Here is a 22,591-nt window from a genome sequence, read left to right as displayed (position 1 = left end):
GTCCCAAGAGCCGCTATTGCTTCCCCCTAGAAGGCACTATCTAGTCTACCAAAGATACGTTTAAAATAGAACAAGGAAATTAACAAAAGAGATAACTATAAACAAATGGACTAAGACACACCACGTAAGTAAATTAAGGAAGCAATTGACAATGAAATTGCTAGACCCCCGGGTGAGGATCCCCTAAGGAAAAGAACAAGCAAGGATGAAATGGGTAATTAGGTGCTAAGTTAGCTAGAGTTAGTCTGCATCGGCTCAGATGTCAACTACCCTGGAAACCTTCATGATGTAGCCCTAATCCAGTACGGGTTCCTTTATCCAGAGGATACTCCTACGATGTCATTAGGAACAGGGAATCTTGGCTCAAGGAGTTCCAGTGCTCCGCTCTACAGGCTAGAACCATTCCTAAAGCCAGCGGGGGACGCTATCGGCATCGGAATCCCTTGGTGTACCGATAAACTAGATCCTCCTTCAAACTTTGTGGATCTAATACCAGGTGTATCACACGCATCCAAGTACAATCGACAAGATGAATCACAAAGTTCTTATGCAATCCACTATAATCAAGTACACATAGAACGAAACCACACAAATAAGCCAACATTTAATTAAAACTAACAATGATTATCCATACGAGTTCTTCTCCCATGGTTCACCGAATGCTCGACGGCCTTGGAAGTCTAGTTCAACATGAATAAGAGAGAGATCTCAAAATACAAAGCAAGTATGAGCAAAATCATAGACAACTCCCTTAGTTGAGTGTGATCTTCTTCTCCCTTTGATTTACCCCTCAGATCTGCCTTCTTCCACTGCCTTGAAGCCGTAATTGATGATGGTTGAGAAAGGGTGGCTAAAGACCCCTTTCTTGATGCCCTAGAAATGACTTAAAAACACCTTTCTGCCAATTCTTGTGGTCTGCCTTGCGGGTGCAAGCCAGCCCTCAAGGCTCTCGGGATTTTTGCCTGACAATCTGTCAGCGTGATATAGTAATTGCTACAGTGATCCAATTACAGAAATTCTGCTATAGTATATTACTACAGTACCAAAAGCCCTAAAACACCATTTTTAATGTCGATGTCTTCCCAAATGTGTTCTCAAGCTCGTCTTGGCTTCTTCAAGGCCTATAACACAAATAAAACCAATTTAATCACAAAAAAGGCATCAATTCATTATAATATGAATGACTAGTACATAACTTATACATATAAAGTACATATATTTAGGCACTTATTACACTTCCACACCTAAGCGTTTGCTTGTCCTCAAGCAAACAAAACATGAAAAACAAGAAAAATTTGATCAGTGGCTCAATGTATGACCTTTGGCTTAATTGTAGGCATACAATATTAAATGTAAAACTCAAGATGCTAACCAAATAACCACTTAAGAAATTTTGACGCATTTATCGGCAAGAAAGTGATGTGTGTGCAACCCCTCTATTTCGGATACCTGTAGTCTATGTTGGGTAGGCAACACCATGAGGACCATGTCTCGAAGTGAATCACACCACTTATAGTGGTGTTCTGCCTTGTAATGGTAGGAGATCCCCTTATGGGCTTTCAAGGGACTTCTTGCTTCTTACTTTACAGTTCCCGGTCCTTTCTCTTTGTCTCATTTTTTTCTTCTTTTTCTCCTTTTCTTCTTCTTCTTCTTTTGTGAAAAAAATGTGAATTGCATATCTCCTTTTAGAGGTCAAATATGCTGATCAGGCACCAAAAACCCAACTTACTTAGAGGATTACAAGTTGACATGTGCGCGCTCATGCTTTCATAGCTTTTGGCTTAAGGAACACTCTGAGAGATAGAACCCCAAGTTACTTCACTATAAGAGTAGAGGAGCACTGTCTCTTATTATATTACAAAATCTGAACAACTTTTTTTTTTCTTTTCCTTGGACCATGTTGATTAGAGGAAGAAACCCTTGAGAGTCCATTAGAGGAGGCACCTAACATGTCAAGGCTCAAAACCACCAAATTGGGTAAGCAATTGAGAGGGTCACGGTGGTTGTCACCTTTCCTAACCAAGGTGTCCAGGGCCATAGTAAAGGGGTAAGTGATAAAATGCCGAGAATGGAACAAAATTTTTGAAAAATGCAAGGTTGTGAGTAGCTTGGCATCTATCATAGTTCTACACTACCATACTCCTAAACAAAATCATCATTGCCAACATTGGTATACTATCATGCATGAATTATGCATGAATTTAAAAGTCTTCAAAGTTCACAAAAATCCACACCCCCCCGCCAGCGCGCGCGCAAGAGCCCAAGTTAAAGATGCACATTATCCCCAATGTGTAAAAATTAGCTATATGCAATAACATAGATAAAAAAAGCATAGCAAGAGGGTTTTGTGAACTTCCTTGAGTCTCAAAGCATGAGTCTTGAAGTCCATGATTGATTCCTGTAGATGATGGAGAAAGAAGGTGTGTTTGATGCCCCAATTCCACCCTGCAAGGTAGAAAGGAACATCTTCTCAAGGCATCTATCACACACACAAAAAGAAAATACGAAAACAAATAAGCAAAAAAATAACATAACAAAAAAATAAAACAAGAAAGCGTCCATGCAAACCTTGTGATGAATCAATAACAAGTAGTCCAATAATCTATGATGCAAGTGTTGTCAGAGTTTTCAGAAATGGCACAAGTGTTAAACAAATTCAGCAAAATTACTATTCAAAATCAATGTTCAAAATTATTGTTCACCCAAAAGAGGTTAACTCGGTAGTGAGCCTTGGGTTTTCCTTGCGGGCTACCTTGCATGCACAAGGACACCCGTAAGGCACCTAGAAACACAAAAAATGGGCAGCATGCCCTTTGGAACTTCGGCAAAATTGATATACAATGTTTGAAACACCGAAATACTCAATAATTCACATCAAAACATCACCAAATCATTGGACAAAACCAAAAAAAGATCAAAGACAAGCATGGATTTAACTCAAACAAATAAACAAAGATCTAACATTCAAACAACAAGCATAGAAAATACAACGACACAAAAATCTAACACACCACTAGAATACGAAAAATACACAACTAGGAATTTAAAGTTGTGTTGCCTCCAAAGAAGCGTTTGTTTTTCATCATTAGCTCAACGTATCTCTTTCTTACCTCACGGAGGTTTGAAAAGAGTGTGCTCTTCCCAGCTATAAGTGGCATAAAGGCCACCAAAAAATATGAAGCATACCTGCCGGGATGGTGGCAAGGTGGAGGCGATGCATGAATTATCTTTTGGCCTCCATAGGAATAACTTGGGTTGGGCATTGTGTAGTTTCAACTTAGGCAGATCCTAAGATGGTTTGAACCTCCTCCCCACTTCTTCTTTGATCCCGATTGAATTTCCTTGAAGATTCCCGAAAAACTGTTTTAGCTTCAAAGGGAACAAGTTAAATTGAGAATTTGTCAAGCTTGGCATGGGTGGGTCATTTGGTGGTTCAACATCCTATCCACACCTTTTTTCTCAACCTTGGTTTGATGAACTTCAATTTCCCATTGAATTTGCTTGGGCCTCCAAGGAAAAATCTTTGGTTGGGAATTGTCCAAGCCCGACATAGGTGGGTTCATGTATGGCTTTAACCTCCTATCCACATTTTCAAATACAACTCCCAGAATTTTTCTTGTGCACTTTATGAAAATTGAAAGGTTGATGGAATGACTAATCTTGAGGTAAGTGACTTCTTCAATTTTGATTGATTGAGTCTCTTCCACTTCCTCACATTTTTCAGTGGTCATTTTTTCATCCTCCTCCTTTTCTTCTTCCATGGCATCCTTAGGTGGAACTTCTACTGCTTGCTCATTATTTCTCTCATTCTCAGAAGTTGTTTGGAGAAGTTCTCCCAACTAATTTTGAAGTCTTTCAATAGATGCATGGAACCCTTCAATTATAGCTTTTATAGGTTCAAATTTGGTATTATTGGCTTCAAATTGGGCATTAATGGCTTTAAATTTTCTTTTGGTATGTACCATCAACTTTGCCAATACATCCTCGGTATTAAATTGCTTTTCTTGTGGTTGTTCACTCTGAACGACTGGAGGATGATAATGCCATAATTCTTCATAGGGAGGTTTATGTTGAATTCTTGGTAAGGGTGTGCCCAATGTTGTGTATGATGTTGTGCCGAAACATTTTGGTGTCCTCCCTAGTATGGATTGTAGACATTTTGGGATAAATTTATTTGGCTTGCTTTTATAGCAAAACTTTTTGCATCCCTTCTTCAAGTGCAGAGATTTTGGCGGTCAACAAAGCTTCTTGGAAACCCATGACCCTGTATAAACAAACAAAACTAAAGACAATAAGTTATCAACAAAAATAAAATGAAAGGAAAATAATTAAATATGCACAAAAGGATAAAAGACACATAGTAAGACAAATATTTGCAAAAAGAAAGATAAATGACTAGAGTAGTGAGCTAGAAGTTTTCCTAGCATTCTTGGATTCCTCGGGAATGGCGCCAAAAACATGATTGGTCCGCAAGTGCATGGGTCGTCAAGTATAAACCTCTCGTGCAAGCACGAGAGGGTCATATTCCCTGAGGTCCCACAAGCTACTATTACTTACCCTTAGAAGGCACTATCTAGTCTACCAATGGTAGGTTTAAAAGAGAATAAGGAAATTAACAAAAAAGATAACTATAAACAAATAGACTAAGGCACACTACATAAGCATATTTGAAGCAATTGACAATGAAATTGCTAGACCCTTAGTCGAGGATCCCCTCAGGAGAAGAACAAGCAAGGATGAAATGGGCAATTAGGTGCTAAGTTGGCTAGGGTTGGTCCTCATAGACTCAGAAGTCGACTGCCCCAGAAACCTTCATGATGTAGCCATAATTCGGTACAGTTCCTTCATCCAGAGGATATACCTACAATGCCATTAGGAACAGGGAGCCCTTGCTCAGGGAGTTCTAATGCTCCACTCTACATGCTAGAGCTATCCCTAAAGCCGGTGAGGGGCTAGCGGCACCCGAATCCCTTGGTGGACTGATACACTGGATCCTCATTCAAACTATGTGGATCAAATACCAGGGCACATCCCGTGTATCCAAGTATAATCGACAAGATGAATTGCAAAGTTTTCATACAATCCACTACAGTCGAGTACACATAGAATGAAACCACACAAACAATGCAATATTTATTTAAAACTAACAATGATCATCCATACAAGTTCTTCTCCCAAGGTTCACCAGATGCTCGGTGGCCTTGGGAGTCTAGTTCAACATGAATAAGGGAGAGATCTCAAAATACATAGCAAGTATGAGCAAAATCATAGACAACTCTCTTATATGTATTAACTAGAGGATGGTGATGGGAATCCGGCAGATCGGTGCCGACGAACTTCTAGATGGCCTCCCTTGAGTGTGATCTTCTTTTCCCTTTGATTTGCCCCTCAGATTTGCCTTCTCCCGCTGCCTTGAAGGCCTTATTGATGATGGTCGAGAAAGGATGGTCAAAGATCCCTTTCTTGATGCCCTAGAAATGACTTAAAAACCCCCTTTTTGGTGATCCTTGTGGCCTACATTGCGGGAGCAAGCCAGTCCTCAAGGCTCTCAGGATTTCTGCCTGACAATCCATTAGCCTGCTATAGTATTTGCTACATTAATTATGCTACAGTACTGTGCTAGAATTTCCAATTAGCCTTGTGGGCATCCCTGTTGGTACAAGGTAGCCCCCAAGGGAAACCTGAGGCCCTGTAGCTTCATTAACTTTTTGCTACAATGCCTGCTATAGTGCTACTACAAGTCAGAGCCCTATAACGCCCATTTGAATAACGATTTCTTCCCAAATGCATTCTCGATTTTGCATCGGCTTCTTTAAGGCCTGTAACACAGATAAAACCAATTTAACAACAAAAAGGCATTGATTTATCAAAATATGATTGAAAAGTATAGAACTTATATGTATAAACTGTATTCATTTAGGCACTTATCAATTAGAGTTAAAATGTGTGAGCTATGAACTAAGGTTTTCATGTTTGATAATTGTCTACAACCTACATGAATTACTATGCTTGTTCATATGTGTTATGGATTTCATTTAGCATAATTACATGATTTAGATGATATTTTGATTATAAACTAAGGTCTTTTTGTTTATAATTGTAAATTAACTAAATGATATATGGACATTTGTAATTATGCTAAATGAAATGAATAAGGTACATGGACATAAATAATAATTTCATGTAGGTAATACATACATTATCAAACATGAAAACCTTGGTTCATATATAGCTCACACAATTTGATTCCAATTTAGACAAATAGCATACCATTAAAAAATGTATTATATATGCAAAAGTAATTTCTAACAAATATGATAAACCATTCACATATAGCACAATTTAGATGAAAGCAAGTAATGAATGCTTGGATACTAATGTTAGCATAGAGGCAGAAGCTTACAACATGTTTATACCCAATGCCTTAAAAAATCTTGTGCTTGCCTTACAAATCCAACTTGTGCTTCAATGGCCATGTTAGTAGAAAGACAGAAGCTTACCGTATATTAATAGCCAATACTCCCAAGAATCTTGTGCTTGTTTTGTAAATCCAACTTGTGCTTTGATGAGTGCATTTTATATAAATATTTTTTATACCCGATTGTGTGTTTTACTTGTCCTTTTAGCACATTTTTATGATAAACCGATGCTACTTGAGGTATGTTTGCTAAATATTGTAGATAATTGTGGTTCAAACCAAAAGTAACAAAAAAAGGCCAATTCCGATGCAAAACAACGTTGGAATAAAAGTTTCAAGCCAAGCAGGGCCCGAAGCACACCCATGCTCTGGAAGCACGGTCAGAAGCATGGGTGTACTAAACTCCCATGCGTTTTATTAAAGTCTTCACAGAAATGAGAAGCATGATTTTGCTGTCCCTAGCACTATCGTGCTGAAGGAGAACAGTTTGTAAGCACGGGCATGCTTACCTTGTGCATTTTATTGGAAATCTGATGAGAATATCAGCACTGTGTTCTTTGCATGAGCATGATTTCCAAGCACAGGCATGCTTACTCCCATGCGATTTACTAATTTTGCACTGAAATCAATTCCTAGGATCTGAAGCCAAACACGGTCATTAGCACGACCATCAGAATGGGCATGCTTACATCGGAGGAAAAAGGGTTATTTAAGCCCTCAAGTTAGATTTCGGAAAAAAATCTTCTTCTCTCTTTCTAGAGGCGCATATTAGGGCATCCATCAGTACCATTCAGGGCTAGATCTAGAGTGGAGACAAGTGTGGAAAAGGAGGATCATCGGTGATAACTATTGTCAAGCCTTCTTCGACGTGATTGTGAAGCAAGAAAGGAGTTTAATTGACAATTTCTATTCTCTTATTGCTTTCCTATGAGTGTTTGTAAGATTATGAGGGGCTAATCATCTTTTAGTGCCCCAGATTATGAACCTTGGCTTCTAATGCTTTGATTTTAGTGATATTGATTCTTGAGTTTCCTTGTGGTCTTCCTTTTGTTCATATTGCTTATTTGTCTATGTGTTGATTACCTTGATGCTTGTATGTTGCTAGCTTAATGAGGGATTTGCTGATAGTTGTATGAGCATTGATTTTTCATTGCTATTTCCCTTGTTGGTTGCTATTTTATTTTTAGTTGCTATTCAACCTTAGTTCGATTCGCTGTCTAGAGGGTAATCTCTACTTGTCTAGCTAGGGCACACATAAGGAAAAGGGTAGAGTCCACTCCGAGCCTAGGGCAAGGATGTACATTATCAAACCCTCAGTGGGTGTTCACCATGGTCCAAGAAGAAACTCTTGACTTATTGCCTACTTATTGCATTTCTTAAGGGGATAAATCCGGGGTACTGTCCTTTCCACTGCTATCTCTACAACCCATAACCCTGTCTTTTCCTCATTCTCTATGCTTTTATTCTTTAGTAGTGATAATTACTTTAATCCAATCTTTGAATCAGCTCGATATTTGAAAATGAGCAAGTATCGAGAGCTATACCAGTCCTTGTGGATTCGACTACCCGATCCTATTAGGTACACTTTACTACTTGTATGACTAGTGCACTTGCGGATACACAAGGGGCGCATCATGCTTCTATGCATGAGTTTAGGCCTTTTTTCTTTGGTTGAGAACACTTACTAGAGTTAGGCGAAGAGTCGGAGAAAGAGCACTTGCTTCGTTTCTCTCACTTTGCTTTAACTATTCTTCCTTCTAGTCTTTTGTCCTTACTTGCCATGGTAAGTGAGGGGCAGGCCCCGCTTCCTAATTAGGCAAAAATCACTTCAGCTTGCTGAAAGGAAGCTTATTCGTCCCCACTGGATGATGGTCCGGTGTTGATGAGGCTCAAGGAGTCTACATCAGATTTTGTTTATATGGATCTTGAAGCTAAATCTAGAGCAAAGATGTGGTTTCAAAACTACTTGTGGTAAACCACCTCCATTTGAGCTCATGAAGATGAATCTTCATGAAAGGTGGGGGATTTTGGTGTGGTCCATGTCTCAGATCTCCCAAATAGGTACCTTCTGATTCGCTGTGAGATGCATGATGCCATGCATAAGATCCTCTTTGATGGTCACTAGACTGACAATTGGGTCATCTTGCAACTAGCATCATTGCATCCTTATTTTGAACATGCCTTTGCTATTTGATTCAATTAAATAACCTCCTTGTTGATTTTTGGGATGGCGATTCATTGGAAATCAAATCTGCTCAGGTTAGTCATATCCTTGAGGTTGATGAACTCACCACTTCTTTGTCTCGTTCAATATTTGCTTTTGTTTTTGTGGAGATAGACCTCGCCAAACCCTTAAAGTGAGGCCTTTGGATTGGTAATGAAGAGCATAAGATATTTGTTGTTGTCATATATGAAAAGTTGCCAACGTTCTGTTATATCTGCGGCATGGCTGGATACGGGATAAATAGCTGCAACTAGCATTTGTCGGATGGTTAGATTCATTCCTCTGAACCCTTCTGTTCTGGTCTTGGTAATTAGTTGGAGCTAGAGGTCAGGGACAGCCAGACCCATCCTGACATCATCATGGAGGCGAGTTCTTGTCCCAATGTCACGACTGTGCAAGGAGCGATTGATAACCTAGTTTTCTAGCTAGTAGTTTCAATGTATTGTATTTTTTGAGACAATTATATAATGACATTTTTTTAGAAGAGTTTTTGACATTGTGTCACTAATACCATTGTACATTATTTGTAACCATTTGGTTTTGTCATGTATGTCTTAATTATTTAGTGACGTGTATATATGTCACTAAAAATAAGTACTCATGATTGTCTTATTGTGTCACCTATATATATATATAGTATTAGTGGAAAGAATTACATCATATCATATTTGTTTAATTGGTGCATGACATTAAATTTTCATTACAAATGAGATATCATTTTTATTCTAATGTGAGTATTTATTGTTGAGATGCCTTGAATTCCTTCATACTTTGCTCTTATGACCTGACCCAAAATTTTGGGAGCCCAATGGAGAAAAAAAATTAGATGGTGGGTACAAACTGAACTCATTTTTTTATTTATTATTTGGAGAAATCCGAATTAGATTTTTAGAAATTTATATTATTTTTTTCTAAAAATTATTTTAATTTTTTTTCAAACATATATTGTCTCTAAAAATATTTATATTTTACAAATCAGTGTATACAATATTAAAAATTATATTTTTGGGAAAATATTTGTCAAAATTTGATTCTCCTTAAGAAATTCAACCAAGTCACTGGTTCACTAGTCCAATTGGTTAGGTCACCGGTTCGCTCTAGGGTTCTTCCAAATCATGTTTTCTAGTCGAACAAGATAGGTCTTGAAATTCGTTTTGGGTCAACAAGGTTAGATCGACGAGTTTGGTCTGGGTTTAAAAACTTCGAGAAATAATACTTAAAATTTTCCCTCTTTATATTCATTTTATTTTATTTTATTTTATATTTATATGTTTAGTGGAATATGACTATATTATAATAATATTGTAAAATATAATTTGAGATTTATATTAAAATTTATATTTAATTTAAAAAAAATCAAGCCTTATAAATAATCTAAATCATTTAATATGAAAAACATAAAAAATATAATAATTTATCTCATAAAATCATAAATATATTCTAGATTGATAATAAGATTCTAATGAAAAACAATCTAGATAAATAAATAAATAAATTAACTCACTAACTTATGTAAATTGGTTAACTCATTATCTTGTATAAATTAATTTGTAAGATATAACTTATTTATTAGAGTATTTACATTAAGATAAATAATTGTTAAAGTAATACCCAACATTGTAAATCTAAGAACAACTAATGTATAAACTATATATATTTTAAAATTTTAGCAAAGTATTAATTTGTTTACCCCCAATGTTCAAAAGATTTGATTAAAGTGCATATTTTCTCCCCTCTTTCCAAAAACAACAGCTAAAATTTAGTACAAATAAGATCTTAAAAATTTGTATCAATTAAAATTTACCTTTTTGGCTCCTCCAACTTTCACCAAATTTCCTCAAATGTTTTTCTTTTTGTACTATTTTGTTCACTCAATACCAACAATAATCTTTAAAAATTTGTACCAATTAGGAGCAATTTGACCTTCTCTTCCGAATTTCACCAAATCTTCTCACAACTCACTAAAGAAAACCCTTGTCTCCATTGTTCATCTTCTTCATTGCCTACTCAAGTGAGGAGTATTATATAAATTTTCTCATAAGACAACCACTAGGTTTCACACAAAGAAGACAAGGTATGTATAAAATATATCATTTTGATTTGTAAAAAGTATTTGTTACGTGTTTTAGGTGAAATCAATTCTTGATTTTTAATCATGATTACTTTATTTTATTAATGAATCAATTGACTAAAAACTTTTCCATTTGGATATAAATGATTTTATTTTATTATTTTATTAAATTAATTATTTGAGTGTAAATAATGACCCAAGCTATGGTTGGTTTTGGAATAGACGTGCCAGTAACACAATTTTTGGGTAATAGTATGTTTTAGTTTTATTTTACATTTCAATGTCATTTCTTTTTTAAATTTACTTATCATGATATTTCTTTTACTTTTTTTCAATTATTTATTTGTTTTTATTGAATGTTTATTATAGTTTCAAGTGAGTTGTGCTCTTTATCAACCAAATCATTGTCATCAGAAGAATCATAATGAAAGCTAGAGAATAAGCTGCAACACATATCAACTATCTTGGTTTTCATTTTTTTTTTCTTAAAGATCTTAAATTTATCAAAATGTAATGATATTTTATACTTTTCAGGATTACTCTTCCATTCAGATACTTTATGTTTGAAATTCTAAGGGTGGAAATGCTATTAAGATCATTTTATTATGTTCTTCTTTATATTATAATACAAAATATTATATATTTTAACAAATGATGTGATGAAAAAATGATACTAAAATATTCATGATGAATGGTAAATGGGTCACGAAAAAATTATTTGTCACATTTTCATTTAGCAAACATCACGAAATGTTAAATATTAATAATTATTTGGTGATGCTATAAATGTCACCTATTTGAGTGATGAATACACTAAAGTCAAGGTTAATTTAACATTTACAATATTCTATGACGTTATTTTACAAAAATCAGTGGCAAAAAATTACGCCACCTATGCATGTGACGTTCATGTTTTCGTCATAAATAGATGAACATTTAAGTCATATTTCTTGACGATGTAAGTTATCAAGTGACATTATTTTTTAAAAAATCAGTGATAAAAAAATGTCACCTATCTGGGTGACGGTCTTCTTTCCGTCATGAATTGTTGAACATTTCTCTCATATTGCGTGATGATCATTGACAACTAGTGATATTATTCTTTTTTTATAATAGGTGACAAAACATACTTCAGCTATTAGTGTGACGAGATGATTTTTTTCATTAATAGTTGAACATTTAACTCATATTTAATGATGATCCATGTTTTTTTTGTGACACTTTATAATCTATTTTATGTGTGGGCCCCACCAAGAAATTAATTTTTTTATTTTAAGTTTAAATGTTTATCCTAGGCGATTATGTTAAAACCTTTTTATATTCTTTTTTTTTTTTAGTTTTTGAAACCCTACCAGTCTCTTCACCTCTTTCTATTTTACATCAAGGTTTAGGGAAGAAGGAGAGAGACCTAGCCTTATCTTTTTCTCTGCCTCTTTGCTTGTGGTGTTAGCGGTGAGGACGAGAGAGAGGTCTTGTCGTCAAGATTGTTTCACTGTATTGTGAGGTAAACATCCTCTTCCTTGGATCTTTAGCCAAATTGTTGAATTGCTATTATTGTTTTCTAGATCTTAATTTGTTAATGTCGGATGTTAGTAATGGATGGGTTAGGTTAGCTTCTTGTTTGAGGAGTTTGAGATTAATTTGATAGGTTTCAGATTTTCATTTTTGATAATAGAAGAAACCCTCTTTGATTTTAGGGGTCTTAGAGGCCAAATTTGGAGGAGAGTAGAACAAAAACCTTGTATAGTTCGATGTTGGCTAAGTACCTACAAAATTTTAGAATTTTTGTAGTTGTATTTTGTAAGATATAGCCTTTGAATGCAGATACCCCGGGTAGGATTTCTGTGCAGGCCTTTAAGCGTTTTGACTTGTTTTATAGTTTTTGATTCTAAATTAGACATAGATTTATATACAAAAGTTATAGAACTCGACTTTAGTTTTAGATTTGTTAAGTTTTAGAATTTTGTCTCTGTATGTTTTGAGTCAAAGAAAGATTACTAGAGGTATACTCAGTGACATTTTTGCAGTAAGCATGAAGATTGGTTAAAGAAATTGATGATCTTAAGTTGGAATAAGGACACATGATTAATAAGGAAGTTGTTACAATTTGAGTTAGTTATATTCTCCCAAAGTTTGAACTGATTTGAAAATATATGTTGGAAGTTATCATTATTAAAAAGGGCGTTGTTGAATTTTATGGGTTGTAGGAGTATGTATACTTATTTTGATGGCTTAAATTCTGTAGATAACTAATTATTGTGAAATTTGTATATGTGGTAATGGAATTGGATCAGAAGGTTTAAATTCCCGATTTGGACTAGAATTCGCAAAGTTATGCCATTTTAAATATTAAGGTTCGTAATGGAATTGTTATTAGCTACTTGACTTTTGTAGCTTCATTAGTGTCTTGAAATGCTTCTTTCATGCTTTTGGATTTCAGAACCTGTTTTGTCTGAAATTCTAATGGGGTGCCTTACCAAATTTAGGATTTTTTGATAAACCTGATTGGTGTGAATTCAGAGTTATGGGTGTTACACAGGTAAGTATCCTCCATATAAATCCTGTTACATATATACGTGAAAAATCTTGGATTTTTGTACTTCTTAAATTGCTTGAGAAATATACTAATTTATTTTTTAAATGATTATAGGTTATTATCTAATCATTTCATTGTTAGTATTAACACTTTTATTTATTTATTTTTGTCACATGCCATTATTTATTAAGTATATTTTTGAATTGCTTATTTATATATTATTTGCAATTCATATATAAATATTTAGTTTGGGAAATAATTGGAATTATGATTTATTAAAAAATGATCAATGAATTTCTCTATTCTATTTTGACAAATGTTTGTACGCGACATATCTTGATATAACAACTTGTACTAACCAATTAACTTTGCAATAACCGCTGTCACTAGGGGTTAAACACTGACCGTGTTGACATGTACCTCTGAAATAGAAACTATAGTTTCGGACTATTACGTCAATAAGAGAATAACAACCTCTGATATTCTGGTTCGGGTTACTGAGGGTAAACATATGAACTTTTATAGTCTAGCTCGGGTCACTGAGGGTAAACAAATGAATTCTGATATTTTGATTTTAAGCAATAACGGATTGTGGGACATATATGTCCGTTCATTTTCTTAATTATATATTTTTGAAATATTTTGATTGCTGGGTTTTATATATAATAATTATTGTACAATGTAACTCTTAAGTGTGATCTTGAAATTTGCGAAATTTTTAAGTGATCCCAGTATATTTTAGTGGGTGCTTAATGGGTTGTCACGCTCATAAATAGTTGTTTTCTCCTTTTTAGATCCGGAGTAAGTGTGTGGTGAATAGCTTAGTGGGGATCATTGAGCGAATATCAATGGATTAACATGTAAATAGTTCTTCTACTTGTAAACCTAGAACTTGTTGTTTGTTTAAAGCTTCAACTCTTGTATTTTAGATTTTCCTTTGATCAATAGTTGTAAACTTGGTTATTTGTATCCCTTGTGAAGTTGTTACTTTGTTATATCTTTTTGTTTTGTGAGACAAATTTTAAGGCCTTATGTGCCCACTTGGTCTTGGCCTTGTGTGTGCGGCTGACAACGCCCCTTGCGTGTGACCCGCAAGTGCACGGGTTTGTCGAAGTAATAAATCCCAGGTGAGTAGGTATCGTATCCACAGGGAATAGTGAATAGAAACACAATGATTTCTATTTAACTAGGATGAGAATGAATCAATGATGGTGTGAATAAGATTGATATGAAAAGACTAAAAGAAATAAGAAAGAGAGGCACGATAAAATGAGAGGAAAGGCAATCTATAGAAGTGGGGTACTCAGACAATGCTCCCCTAGGATTAATGTTTCAAGTGCAAAATAAACTATTATGTCTCCTAATTGACGCTTAATGAGTCGTGGACATCCTTAAACACACATTCCCAAATCTAAGGTCAACCGTGACTAACTCTACACTATGTCCCGGTGGAGAAATCAATCAATCTCAACACCTCACACTGTGTAGAGTTGCAAGACACTCTAGGGATTCCAAGTGATAAACCCTATTCCAACGTATAGATTTAACCCTTTGGTCCAGGCGAAAGACCCCTAGTCACAACTAAGCCCTAGGTGCTAAAGTCACTTCAACGCTTCACTCTGTTGCCTATGCAACTAAGCCCCATCGGAGGTCATCCCTTAGCCCATGCACTCTACTATGACCGCAAAGAACTCTTTGAATGTGGAGGTAGGATAAATCACATTGGAGGGGAAAGGGGATGCTTGCCTACCTCTCGACTCACCATCTCGACCCTTTCCAACCTTGCTTTGTCTAATCCTTATGGTGTGTCACTCATCCACAAAGGTTACCAAGATGGTCTCTCAACCCTAGTGTCACTCTAAGGGAGAAATCATTGAACAAGCATTTAAGATTAGAACTCAATTAGAAACATCAATTAAGGAAAGCATAATAAAAGGTCAATGAAACAAAAAGCATCATAGGGTTTACAAAATCCAAGTGCCCACTAGGGGTTTTAGCTCTCCATGGAGCAAGATATAATCAATAATGAAATCAAAAGTAAAAACATGCAATCCATAGTAAAACCCCATCGGTATTCGTGTCGATGGTCTTGCGGTGTGGCCTCGTCCGCTCCAAAGGTCCCCTTGTCAAGCCTAGGGCACACCTCACCGGATCGGTGTCAACGAAAGCTCCCCCAATAACTATCGTCCAAGAGAAACACAGTTTTGAAGCTGTAGAACCACTCCAAAAGCCTTGGCAAAGCCTCTCTAAACCTAGCCACAGGCCTCTCAAAAATTGGAGAAAAGATAGGAAAAAGGATGCTGAAATCGGGCTGAAAAATGGCTTTAAATAGGCTAGAATCGGACACCCACACGGGCCTGTGGATGTTTCACACACCCTTGTGGAATTTCCACACGCCCATGTGGATTCTCTGGAATTCTGATTTTCGGCCGACTATGAATAGTAACCGTTACTGTAAATTGCTACAGTGATTTGCTACAATAACTTGCTACAATATTAGCGCTTAAACCTGATACAAGTAATGCTCATTGTAAGGAAAGAATACTTCGCATTCTTAACACACAAGCACTTATCAGCGGGCGTTTGTTAACTCACTTGGTCCGGTCAGCCGGGTTTGAGACGTGACAAATTTAGTAATATTAGAGAGATAGTGAAAATTTGATGATATTAGTTTGTCAGATAGAAATTTTAAGCCATAGTGTTATGGAAATTTGAACCTAGAGAGTCAAATTACAATGGGAATTTATATTCTACTGAATGACGAAACTATTGTTCCCTTCTCTATCTTGGATTTATTCATAGCACAAAGTATTGGGCCTTAGCTTCAATTTCAATCCAACTTATAGCAATGATTTGTATCATCAAACATATGTCTTTAATTTGTCTTTAGTTACTGATATTGTGTTTTTAGCACCTTTTGAGGGAAGCCTACTAGCGACCCTCTTTTTCTTAGTAAAGAAAATCTTATGGTCATGTACTATTTGTAATTTATTAGCATGTGCATTAGTTACCTCCTTGCATTAATTGTCTTTGACATTCAAGCCAAGGAGAATCTTATGATTGATAATCTTAGACGTCTTGGCACTAGAAAGGGTTATGGTTGTCACTATATTTTTACTTTAAATTCCTTGTCGAAAGTTGCATATTAGGAGATGAGTATTTGTTTTTGGTAATTTGAATTAAGGGATCTTGCTTTGGTTGGAATTTATGATTGGATATTGTCTGATTGTACTGTATCTTATTTTATTTGGACATGGCGATAAATGATTTATGAAATCTCAGATTTGATGATTTGAAAAAAAATGATTAGAGTTTAGCTATTGTATGGTTATATATAGAAGCATAGCAATTATGACTTTGCAAGCCGAATTAGACAAAGTGTTAAATATAAGAAATGTTTGTTATGGCCTTAGTTATTTGTCTGTAAAATATCTCTATAATTTGATTTGTATGTTGGAAGATATTCCTGATTTTGTAAGACTTTCTTGAAAAATAAATGTGCTGAAATTGGGTGAGATTCAGATTGATGTTATAATATGGGGAAAGCAAAGAATATTATGGAACTTGGTCACATTGTAGCTTGGTGAGTCTAATTTTTTTTTTTTTCTAAAAGAGGAATCTTGATATTTGGCAAGTTAAATCTTGCTATAATTAGGAAAAATCCCCAAATGTTAATGTATGCATGTTCCTGGCCTTTGCTTGTTTGTTGGGTGGTATTTGATGCTTTGAGTGGCAAGATAATGATTGAAATTTTGACAAGTAAAATTCTTATAATTTGATATCTTTCTTTGGTTTTCTTTAAGATGGGTTGTGATTTTGATTGATATGATTTCTTAGTGTGTCCAATTATATTGTTCTTAGTGAAATAGTGGATAATCTTGAAAATATTTGATTGAGGATAATTCAAGAAAATTTAAGCTTTGCAGATACTTGGTGGTTCTTATTTGGTTTTAATTTGCTTATGCTTCTCAATTAATGAGAAAATTTTAGAGTGTTCAAATATTGTTTTAGACTTGAGTATATGTAAAATTTTGATGTTCTGATGCTTGATGGTTGTAAAATTTGATCTTTGATGCTTATGGCAGGTGGCTTTAAGAATGTGACATGGATTTCTGTTGATGAAAAAGAAACTAGGATTTTAATTTTCAAAATCTGGTTGATTTAGTCACCATATCCATGGGATGCTACACTCATTGTTGTTTCCAAATGAGGGATTTCGATGTATTGCAATGGAGGTTTTGTGTTTGCAGTTTAAGTCTTATTTGAAAGTTGAAAGGCTAATAACCTGAATATAGATCCTAAGATTGATGATTAATAGAGATTGTCCTCCGGTATTGATTTCTAAGTTATGTTTTATATAAGTTGGTGCCAAACCCTAATTTGGCTTGATGTTCATTTGTTGTGATCTTTGTCCTTAGAAGGATCATCAGTCAAGTTTTGTTTGAATTCCTTGGTCTTCGAATCTTATCACCTACTCCGATGACACTCAAACTTTTTCATGATCCCAATCTTAATGAAAGCGTGCTTCGATTGATCAAGTTTGAGTATAGAGAACTAAACTCTTTTAGAGGAGGGGGGGGGGGCCTTTGTGGGCCCCAACAAGAAATTAATTTTGTTATTTTAATTTTAAATGTTTATGCTAGGCGGTTACATTAAAACCTTTTAATATTCTATTTTTTCAGTTTTTGAAGCGCTATCTGTCTCTTCACCTCCTTCCATTTTTTATTGCCATTTAGGAAGAAGGAGAGAGACCTTGCCTCATATCTTTCTCTCACTTTTTGCGTGTGGTGTTAGCAGCGAGGATAGGAGAATGGTCTCGTTGTCAAGGGTTATTTTACTGTATTGTAAGGTAAGCATCCTCTTCCTTGGATCTTTGGCCAAATTATAGAATTATTATTATTGTTTTCTAGATCCTGATTTGTGTTAATGTTGGATGTTAGTAATCGATGGGTTAGGTTAGCTTCTTGTTTGAGGTGGTTGAAATTAATTTAATAGGTTTCAAATTTTCATGTTTGATAATAGTAGAAACCCCTCTTTGATTTTAGGGGTCTTAGAGGCATAATTTGATGGAGAGAAGAATACAAAACTTGTAGAGTTCGACGTTGGCTAAGTACCTACAAAAGTTTAGAATTTTTACAGTTGTATAATGTAAGGTATAGCCTTTGAATGAAGGTTCCTCGGGTAGGATTTCTATGCATGCCTTTAAGGGTTTTTTATTTAGTTTATGATTTTGAATCTGAATTAGACATATATTTATATAAGAAAAAGTTGTATAAATTGGCCTTAGCTTTGGATTTGCCAAATTTTAGAATTTTAGTCTCTGTACGTTTTGAGTTAGAGCTAGATTACTTTAGGTATGCTCAATGACATATTTGCTATAAGCATGAAAATTAGTTAGAGAAATTGATGACCTTAGAGTTAGAATCAGGACACATGCTTAACAAAGAAGTTGTTAGAATTTGAGTTATGTATATGATCCTAAAGTTTGATCCAATTTGAAGACATATGCTGGGAGTTATCATTATTAATATGGCATGGTTGAATTTATTTTGATGGCTTAAATATTGTAGATCTCTAATTATTGTGAAATTTGGATATGCGATATCTGTAGATGTCTAGGTTTCTTAGAAGGTTTAAATTCCTAATTTGGATCAGAATTCACAAAGTTATGCCATTATCAATATTAAAGGTCGTAATGGAATTGATATTAGCTACTTGACTTTTGTAGCTTCATTAGTGTCTTGAAATGCTTCTTGCATACTTTTTTTATTTTAGAACCTTTTTTGTCTAAAATTTTGATGTGGTGTCTTCCGAAATTTAGGATTTTTTGAGAAACCTGATCGGTGTGAATTCAGAGTTCTGGGCATTAGACAGGTAACTATCCTGCATATAAATCATGTTATATATGTATATATATACGTGAAAAATCTTGCATTTTTGTACTTCATAAATTGCTTGAGAAATATTCTGATTTATGTTTTTTTAAATGATTATAAGTTATTATCTAATCATTTCATTATTAGTATTAACACTTTTATTTATTTACTTTTGCTACATGCCATTATTTATTTTAGTATATTTATGAATTACATATTTATATATTATTTGCAATTCATATATAAATATTTAGTTCGAGAAATAATTGGAATTATGTTTTATTCAAAAATGGGATCAATGAATTTCTCTATTCTATTTTGACAAATATTTGTACACGACATATCTAGATATAACAACTTGTAGTCCCCAATCAACTTTTCAATAACCCTATCACTGGGGGGTTAAACACTAACTATGTCAGCATGTACATCTGAAATAAAAACTATAGTTTCACACCATTCCGTCGTGAGAGAATAACAACCTTTGATATTCTGGCTTGGGTCAACGAGGGTAAACATATGAACTCTGATAATTTGGCTCGGGTCAATAAGGGTAAACAAATAAATTGTCACATTTTGTTTTTAGGCAATAGCTGATAGTGGGACATATATGCTCGTTCATTTTGTTAATTATATTTTTTGAAATATTTTGATTTCTGGGTTTTATATCTGATACTTATTGTACAATGTCCCCCTTAAGTGTGTTTTTGAAATTTTCTAAATTTTTAAGTGATCTCGGTATTTTTTTAGTGGGTGTTTAATGGGTTGTCAAGCTCATAAATAGTTGTTCTCTCCTTATCAGATTAGTAGTAAGTGTGTTGTGAATAGCTTATCGGGGACCATTGAGCGAATATCAATTGATTAGCAAGTAAATAGTTCTTCTACTTGTAAACCTAGAACTTGTTATTTGTTTAAAGCTTAAACTCTTGTATTTTAGATTTTCCTCTCAACAATAGTTGTAAACCTGGTTATTTGTATCCCTTGTGAATTTGTTACTTTGTTTTACTTTTTTGTTTTGTGAGACAGATTATAAGTCCTTCTGTGCCCACTTGGTCTTGGTCTGGTGAGCCAAGTTCGGGGTGTGACATTATGACAAAAATAGATGTCACAAAAAACATAGATATAATGTGACATTTGTATATGCCTTCAAGTAAATTTTAGCATTAGGTGATGACAATGTGCATATCCTCATAATATATCTTTAGTGACTGTGCAAAGGTGACGATCATTGTGACGGTATATCTAATGCCATCAAATAATATACATGATGAGAATTTCACATTTTGTGATGCTAACTGGTGTGCCATTAATCATCAAATTGTTGTAAGAGAATACTTAAGAGAGAAAGAGGCAGGGTTCTCACCAAAACGCCCATCATCGTTGTCGCTGTCACTGTCACCGTTGATTAGGAAGAACTATGACATTGGTTGAAAGGAAGGATGGAGTTCTCACCAACCTGAACTATGAAAAGGGTCCACAGTGAGATTGGCTAATTTTTTTTTATAATATTTAAACACTTATACAACTGGTTTCTTTAAAAAGGTTCTAAAACTAGGATTAATTTTTTAATCCCATTTATTTGAGCCAGTTGTCTAAAACCGGCTCTCCTTGTTTGCCTCTGTAACTATAATTTAGTGTAGTATGGTTAATTATTTTGAGTTCTCTTTGATTTTTTTTTCTATGCACCCAAGGCTGTTCTTTGTAAGTTTAATGAGAGTAATTAGTGAGATAATTATAAACTTTATTGGCAACAACTACCTAATTAATTTACTAGCCACTAAACAAGAACAACAAAGATACTAGAGATTGTAACTTAGCAGGAAGAAATATGTGGCTTCAAGTATTTTTATAAGTCTATCGCTAATGCTTTCATCCTTTTTGGCATTTGATAAAACATTTAAGTCAGAAAACCACTCTAATCGTCTCCACTTAATATTTTCTCGATACTTAATTCTTTGAACATGTTGTAATCCTTTTTTCTTCACAACTATATTTGATCTACATATATAGATAATATCAAAATCCTTAAGTCAATCAAATTTTCCTTTGCATTCATTTTTATAACCAACTGTAGTTTGATATGCCCTTTGTGTGACCACAATTGCACATGTCGTATATGTAATAAAGTGTACCGGAACGGGTTAGGTAGTCGAATCCTCAAGGACTGGTATAGCTATAGATACTAGTTTAATATCTAATATCTAGCTGATTCAAAGATTGAGTTGAAGCTGAAATTAAAGAAAATAAATAAAAGAGAGAGAGAGAGAGAGAGAGAGAGAGAGAAAGCAGGCGGAAGGACAGTGCCTCGGATTAATCTCCTTAACAAATGTATTGACTAAGCAATGATTACATGTACATCTCCTTGGACCGTAGTTAACACTTATGGAGGGTTTGCTAACATATGACCTTACTCAAGATTCAGTGCGGACTGAACCCCATCTCTAATGTGTGCCCTAGCTAGATGGATCTCTCGATCATCATCTAGATATCAAAGCGCAACTATGACTAACATGCTTCTTGACTGTAGTTACGACTACAAGGAACATGAATGCCAAATCTTGCTCACGCAGCTTACGGCAATTTTCACATTGAGTTTTGCAACATGCAACATCAAGGCAATCAACACAAAGAGTTGCAATCAAGATAAACAAAAGATAAATCACAAGGAAATTCAATAATCAATGCTACAAAGATCAGTACATCACAGGGCAAGGATCATAATTCGGGACACTGAATGATGATTAGCCCCTCATGGTTTTATAATGCATATAAGGAAAACTACAAGAGAATGAAATATAATCCATAAAACTTCCAACTTGCTTCACAATCTTTGTCGGAGAGTGACCAATGAAGATCTTATCGGCGTTCCTCCATTCCCACAGTGATCTTTCTACCCAGATCCGGTCCTTAATGGTGCCAAGCTTTGGCCTAACCGTTGTCTCCAAGAAATAAGAAGAAGATACCGTTTACCACCTAGCTTTGGGGTTTTAAAACACCATTCCAGATACAATATTGGTCATGCTCTTAGCTGTGCTCTTCTCGTGATGTCTTGGAACTCATTCTTGGCATGATTGTAACTTAACCTAAAAAGTGCACAAGCATTTATGCACACCGGTGCCTATTACCTATGCTTTAACAGCACGTTGGTGCTAGTAGCAAAGAAGTCGTGCTCTTTTCTCTATGGAAGTCCTAGTAAAGTGCACTGGTGTAAGCACACCCGTGCTGACTGACTGTACTTCAAGAGCATGATGGCGTTAGGGGTAGTGGAACTGTGCTCTTTAATTTGTACAGATTCTAGTGAAGTGCATGGGCATAAGCACGCTCGTGCTTCCTGATCATGCTTCCTTAGTTGAGCTAAAAATCTCTAAGTCTTGAAAACTACACGGTCTCAAGCATGGGTGTGCTTCCCGACTGTGCTTGTCCTGAAAAGTGTGTTCCAACTCCATTTTGTGACAAAATTCATCTC

Source organism: Dioscorea cayenensis, chromosome 18 (genome assembly GCF_009730915.1).
Source record: "Dioscorea cayenensis subsp. rotundata cultivar TDr96_F1 chromosome 18, TDr96_F1_v2_PseudoChromosome.rev07_lg8_w22 25.fasta, whole genome shotgun sequence".
Lineage (NCBI taxonomy): Eukaryota > Viridiplantae > Streptophyta > Magnoliopsida > Dioscoreales > Dioscoreaceae > Dioscorea > Dioscorea cayenensis.
The sequence above is the reverse complement of the archived record's forward strand: the minus strand, read 5'-3'. Positions refer to the sequence as shown.